A 7,118-nucleotide genomic window follows, 5' to 3' on the forward strand; every position below is an offset into this window, starting at 1 on the left:
TTGCATGTGTGGAGGGCTACATCTAGTGTGGGAGGGGCGGCGGCAGCGTCTTTCCGGCGCTTGTTTGCCTCGGTTTGCAGTTGGGCTAAATTGAAAGTATTGATACCTTCTCGTGTGGTGCTCCTCCAAGCGTTACGGTGTGTAATCGTCTCCCAGGTCGATTTGGCTCTTTTTCAGGTTTGTCTTAAGATTATCCTTATACCTCTTCAGTTGCCCGCCAGCGTTACGTTTACTATTCGTTAGGTGACTGTAAAGTAGCTGCTTTGGCAGTCTACAGTCATCTATGCGGGTAACATGGCCAGTCCAACATAGTTGGACACACACACACACATAATACATAACAGTTAGTGATGAAAGGACTGCTGTTATATTTTCAAGGACTCCCTGACTGTGATAAAAGTGAAGAGATATGGTACTGTACAGCCATACTAAAGAAATGACAGATTGGTGAAGATGATTTTTGAGTATAAAAGTGTTCTTAAAGGCAGCAGGGGACGACGAGTGAAATAAATTTCCGTCATTTTTGCCTAAATAACGACTAAAAACAATTACATCCTGAAAATGTCCTTCGTTAAATTAAATAATAAGCTCTTCAAAAACAATTTGATGTGTGAAGTAAAAATTAAGTCGTCTAGATGAGGGAAATACAATCTTTTTTCAGCTGTTGACCATTTTATGAAGCTTGATGATGTATGTTAGGGAACAATCACAGCAGATGGGGATTGTTAATCATTCTTAGTTTTACTTAATTTTAAATGGTCTTTGGTGGGCTACAGAAAATAAACCTGGGACCAGATGCAACCTTTGGGGTAAGAGTTACACAACGACACTCTTGATTATGTCATCCTAAGTATTTTTAATTGTTTTAATATACCATCGAGATTGTGACAGTGACGTGTGATGTACAGTCACGCATAAAACTATCTCTAATATGGGGGGGTTGTGGGTTGTGTCGATGAATTCCAGAATGAACACTGTGACTCCTGTTGTCTCCGTAGGGTTGTCAAAATTCTTCATCCATTGTGTCATATTTTTTCAACACAATTTTGTATAGATAGTTTTTTGAGTGACTGGTACACCAATACAGGTACAGGGTAAAATGTACACTGGTACACTATAGCAGGACACAGTATAGTACATCATTACAGAACATGATGTACACACCGGTACACTACATCATTACAGGACGTGATCTACACTGATGCACCAATACAAGATAAAATATACACTGTAGTACATCATAACACACTATGTACACAGGTCGTGGAAGGAGAAGGGAACAACTCACATCATTCAACACTCAGGTTCTCAAAGAGTACAAACAAGTGTATAGTTCAATACTGTATATGTGTCAATGGTTCACAGTGACAAGTGTTACATTATGCACCACAACTCTTACTCGTTCATTACAATTATTTCTTAGCTCTTTAAGTATACAATATATTTTACCTGTCCGGGGAGGAAGTGTGGTACGCAGGTTCTTTTACTTGTTGAATATGTTTGTTTACAAGTTTATATGTGTGTATTTTGTTTTCATTCATTTTAGATATTGTTAATATTTTAAAACACTCGTTTACATTAGGGAGAGAGATCCGTCTCTTTGACGTGTTGATGTTATGGTGGAATTATAAAAACCAGAAGCAAAAGAAACATAAGTAATGAAACAATTTTTCAAAAGCTAGTATATTTTGTTTTTATTTGAAAAAGGTGCAACTTGAGCTAAATTAAGACTAAAGGGAAATATTAATGTAAAAGTGACCCCTGCCCTATTTCCTTGAGCAAATCATGGGATAGTGTGCTCATCCAGATAACTGCTGCAATAAACTAATATGTCCAGGGAACTTGTGCAATGGTTTGATCATAATTACCTGATATCACTTTAGGTGGGATATACTGCACGCCGTTCAAGTACCCATCTGAAAATGACAAAATTCAGACGTGTTTCAAAAATAACATTCTCTGACGATGGGAAAATACAGGTTAGATATGAAACTCAAAATACTACAATGTTGTGGCTTGTGTTGGACTGAGATAACAGTATACTATTGCTCTGAGCCCCTGACATGGTGGAGGTGTGGCGATGAGTCCGTGTGATTCCTTATTCAAGATCTTACCAAAGTATGAGGTCGGTCCCTGTTATGTGGTACTGTACGAGGGCCAAATTTATATAAAGGCAAACTACGCTTATGTGAGCTTCATGGTGGTAATCAAGTCTGCTGGTAGGTGAGTCTCTTGAGTGATTCCAGTTCACTGTCATCTGTCAATATTTTTAGCTACATATCCAAAGTTGTGTAATCATAATAAATAATAATTTGTCAAGTGTAATAGGAAAAAAAACCCAGTTAAGAACACTTATTATTTTAGATACTAACAGTCTTTTGTACTTAAAACTGCTTCTGTCTTGGTACATTGTGTTTGTGCTGACTCTCTCTGGCACCCTAACTGCACCTCCTCCAAACTGTAAAAGCATAATATGACCGCTAAATTGTAATGATTTGTAGATTATAATTTGTGCTTTTAGAAAAAAATAATAATTTGGTGGTGTATGACATTTTAACTTCTTTTTTTTATTACAGTATTAAGATTTTTAAATGGTGCATCATGTGTCAGTGGGTCAACAACACTTGATGGCAATGGATTCCACAAGTTAGAGAAAGACATCAGGAAAGAACCGAGATGTTGGAAGATGTAAACCGTGGTGGTGGTGGTGGTTGTTTCTTGTTTATGAAATGGTCTGTCTTATAGAGGCCACAATAGGCTTCTTTTTTATATGAGCTTCCCACTTGTCTTCTACAGACCGCTATCCATGTCGAACCATTTCCTACTCTACGTCTCACTGAGGTAATTCTGTGGTCCTGGATTTCATGCATTTACACATCATATTAAAACTGCAAAATGTTTAAGGCATTGTAGCTAGACTTTAATGTTCCAGTTGTTGGCTATAAATCTATAGTCAAAAAGGCTTGGTTTTAGTTATATAGTCAGTAATGAAGCAATACTTTTATATACTACAGTAAATAAGATTAAATTCAATTTTTTTTTGTTTCTTCATATTAATATCTACAATGTCCGAGTCCTTCCTCCCCGTCAACACTCTCGTCTCCTCACTCGCTAAAACAGGGTACTGTACCGAACACCACTGCCTCTTTTTGAAAGCCCAGGAGAGGCATTGGGTCTGCAACACTTAAGTGACCTTTACTTTTCATTGCTCTTGGACCCCTTGTTCTCAATTACTGAGTGTAATCAAACAAATTTATATTTTCCATTATCCAGAGACAGGCTGGCTAGGATAAACGATTGTCTTCTCCATAGGTTTGTATTATTTCAACAATGTTTAGGTCTGATTTAAGATGTTGAAATGTGTGTTATCATAGACAAATGTATTTATAAATTTGAAAATTTTTTTACACTTAAAATATAAGGAATTCTAATTGATTATTTGTGGTGACTGATCTAGAGAGGCAACAGCATACAACAAATGAATACTTTTTTTAAACTTGTTAATAAATTTATCAAAGTTTTATATTGTTTGACCAATAAATGAATAGGGCAATGTGTGTGTTTTACCTGAGGATAATAGCTGTGTAATACTAAAACTAGACTTCAAGGAGCATGTGTACAGTAATGTATTGTAAATGTTGTAAATTATTAAGGTGTTCATAATTAGCATTTAAAACATATTGTTGTTAACTCTTTTTATTTAATTTTTTTCTTGTTGCTGTGATTATTGGGCTTGAGGAGTAGGTCATGGTCGAGTAGTAGGTCATGGTCGAGGAGTAGGTCATGGTCGAGGAGTAGGTCATGGTCGAGGAGTAGGTCATGGTCGAGGAGTAGGTCATGGTCGAGGAGGTCATGGTCGAGGAGTAGGTCATGGTCGAGGAGTAGGTCATGGTTGAGGAGTAGGTCATGGTCGAGGAGTAGGTTATGGTTGAGGAGTAGGTCATGGTCGAGGAGTAGGTCATGGTCACAACTGCTTGTACTGTGAAGAAATATAATGTGTCTATCAGGGTTCTCACTATAAGAGTCTGGGGGGGTGAAGGAAGCAGTGTAGAGGCTTAAAAATCCTGTAAATTATTCAACAATTAGGACAAACTACAGTTCCTAAATAATGTATTAATACAGGTTTAATTCTGAGACTGAATAAGATTTAGGGGTTAAGAATACTACAAGATGTGAAGGATAATCTGGGTTTAGGAACAATGTGAACCAGCCCAAACGTCCATTCAAGAAGTCAGAGTGTTGTTGCGACCCTAGTCCAGCCTGACACACTCCCTGACATACGGCCCGGTTCAGGTAGCCTCTCTCAGGGGGGGATGAAGTGGGTGGTAGGTAGAGTGTTAAGGGACAGCTGTACTTTGCTTAGGATTCACAGCTGTAAAATATCAACGCCACCTACATTAAAGCTTCTCTCTCCAGCTCTGGGTTATAATAGAGACCCTGTACAGTATGTTATTTAGATTCAAAGCAAGAGTCAAGATGCTGTTTTTTCTAGAGATTATAAACATAAATTGAGAACTTGGAGATTTTCAAAGTACAGTATTAAATTCTTTGTGAAATATTTAAAAATATCAATCTTATAAACAAATAGTTGAAAATAATCTTGTTAGAAAAAAGCTTTTGCTTATATAACACAAAATTGGTTTATATAAATTGTAGGGAAGAAAATGCATCCAATATCTCTTTTAATAAGATCACAAATACCAGAGGTTAACATATGGATATTTAAGGCTTTTGTAGAGAAATACTGTCTGTCTAATACTGAAAAATGTAAAAAAAAAAAAAAATTCTATACATATTGTTTGATAAAGCACACATACTTAACTAGAATGCAAGTACACTAATATGAGCGAGTGTGGTTATGTCTTGGCAGTGTTTGTATATTGAACTATGAAGATCTATCCTCCTGACCCCTCTCCATCACCACAGAACAGGTCATAATCTCTTGTGGAATCTGTCTCTTGATATCATCTCCATTCAAGTGCATATTAACAAGTTCTTCATACCATTACCACCTATAACCTGTGATGTGTGTGTGTGTGTGTGTAAGATACTTGATGTCTGAGGAACTATACTGATAATAGATGGATATGAACAAGGGTATTCCACCATATTGTTCAAGTGAAGTATCAATAGGTGCACAATGTACTGATATTATGGAAGGTTGTCGCACGTTACCGATACGAGGTAGTCTCGAGACACACAACAGTGACAGGCTTAGGTTATATAAAAAATGACCATACATGTACAGTAAAGGTTTTATATTATGCTATTAAGAGTGACTGTTAGCTATGGCTATAAGGAGTTAGATGATAGAAATGACTGTATAACTTTTGTATGTTGGTGCCGTTTTTAACAAATATTTGCCTTTAGATAGATCACTTTTGTCTCAGTAACCCACATGGAAACACTTATCATACTAAATATTTTCATTCTCACAGTTATTCATCGCTTTTTTTTTTTTTCTCCTCACATTCACACTGCAATTGACTTGGTGATTCAACTCTTGCATCACTTTCAACCTCGACATAGTTCCTCACACATACCCATTATCTCATCTGTGTTATTATTTTCCTCTCAACTATCTGCTGACTCGTGTGAACTTCTCCTTCCCCCCCACACACACACACACATGTTCTCTTCTTCCTCAAAGCAACTCTCCCATCTTCACATATTCTTATACACTACACGCTAATGTTACTGTATCTGCTTCCATTACATGATCTTCGTATTATGCTAAATTTCTCAGTTTAATTCTGGAGCACTGATGTTGACTGGTGACTCTCCTTTGTGTGGAAATAGTTGGTGATTATTACTTTGGGAAGTATCATTTGCCAAGTGCCAGTGATATAAGATCCACTGGTTGAGAGAGGAGGAACTTTAAAGATGTGAAAGAATAAATAATTTACCGGGTTGGGTTAAGTGTAGTGAAGAGCTTTTGTACCGTGTGACCGTTCTGGGTCGCTGGGAGATGGAGACCAACATACCGGTACTTCCTCCATAATGACTGTGTGTGTGGTGAGGTGTAGGGGACCTGGAGACCTATAGGACACAGTCTATAAACACATCACTTGGCTTATCACGGCCTTAATTGCGGACCACTTTATTGGCTTTTACCAGCTGTAGGGTTAAGTGATAAAGATGGTGACTAGAAACATGAATTAAAAGCCTTCAGTGTGAGGGTTTGAAGAGACCAAGAAATTGCCATTGTTTTATTCTTATGGAAAGTTAGTGCAGTAATGTATACTTTTCAGTGACGGACAGGAATAATGCGTAGCCACCCTACGATATTTCTTTTAATCCAATCGGCAGAATTTGGAAGGCTAACTAGGGATTTTTGGGGGGCGGCTAAATTGGTCAGCTTCAATGTCAACAATACGGGGAACATGAAAAAGATTATCAGGAAAGTACTCGCCACTCCCACAGCTCTTTACCCCCATCAGGCATTGAGTGAAGTGTATTTTGGCTGAGTGGGGAAGAGAGGGACCACTGTAAACTGAACACACACGGGCTCTCTGCTGAAGAGGCCACACAACTGGAAAAAATAGATGGCTGAGCCTGAAACATAGACAATGCTTAACAATGAGAAGGTTGAAGATGTACTGGCATTACTGCCTTATACAGGGAATATAACAAAAACCAACCTTTTGAAGAACGTCTTAAAGGTCATAATTATGTATTTGTGAGTTGCCTTCTGGTTACACCATTAACTTATCATATTTTATTTCAACAATATAATTTTGACAAATTAGACATTAAATCAAGTTAGACCAAAATTCTATAATATTCCACTAAAGTGGCCGAGTCATTTATGTGCATGGTGAGAAAAGGATTAATAGCACTGACATATAAAGAAAAATATATATATATATATATATATATATATATATATATATATATATATATATATATATATATATATATATATATATATATAATCTGTGTATGCTATACAAATGTGGCACAAAATCTTATATGAATAAATTTGATGGTGAAATATTTTGCTTGTGTTTAACAGAATGGAGGAGTGAACACATAACGGAGTATAAACTATAACACCTTTGCTCATACTGTTACTAGCAGTGAAGGGGCATTATGGTGTTGGGCATCTACAGTTGGGC

At 36.9% G+C, this 7,118-nt stretch overlaps 1 long non-coding RNA gene across 1 annotated transcript; it reads left to right on the top strand.

Annotated features, from left to right (window-relative positions):
- Positions 1–231: 231 nt before the first annotated feature.
- On the top strand, positions 232–6,844 carry LOC121874017. The gene is made up of 2 exons (XR_006090331.1): positions 232–3,903; positions 3,940–6,844. It is a non-coding gene; the product is annotated as an uncharacterized LOC121874017 (long non-coding RNA).
- Positions 6,845–7,118: the final 274 nt, after the last annotated feature.

The sequence above is a fragment of the Homarus americanus genome, unplaced genomic scaffold (genome assembly GCF_018991925.1).
Source record: "Homarus americanus isolate GMGI-L3 unplaced genomic scaffold, GMGI_Hamer_2.0 scaffold55640, whole genome shotgun sequence".
Classification (NCBI taxonomy): domain Eukaryota; kingdom Metazoa; phylum Arthropoda; class Malacostraca; order Decapoda; family Nephropidae; genus Homarus; species Homarus americanus.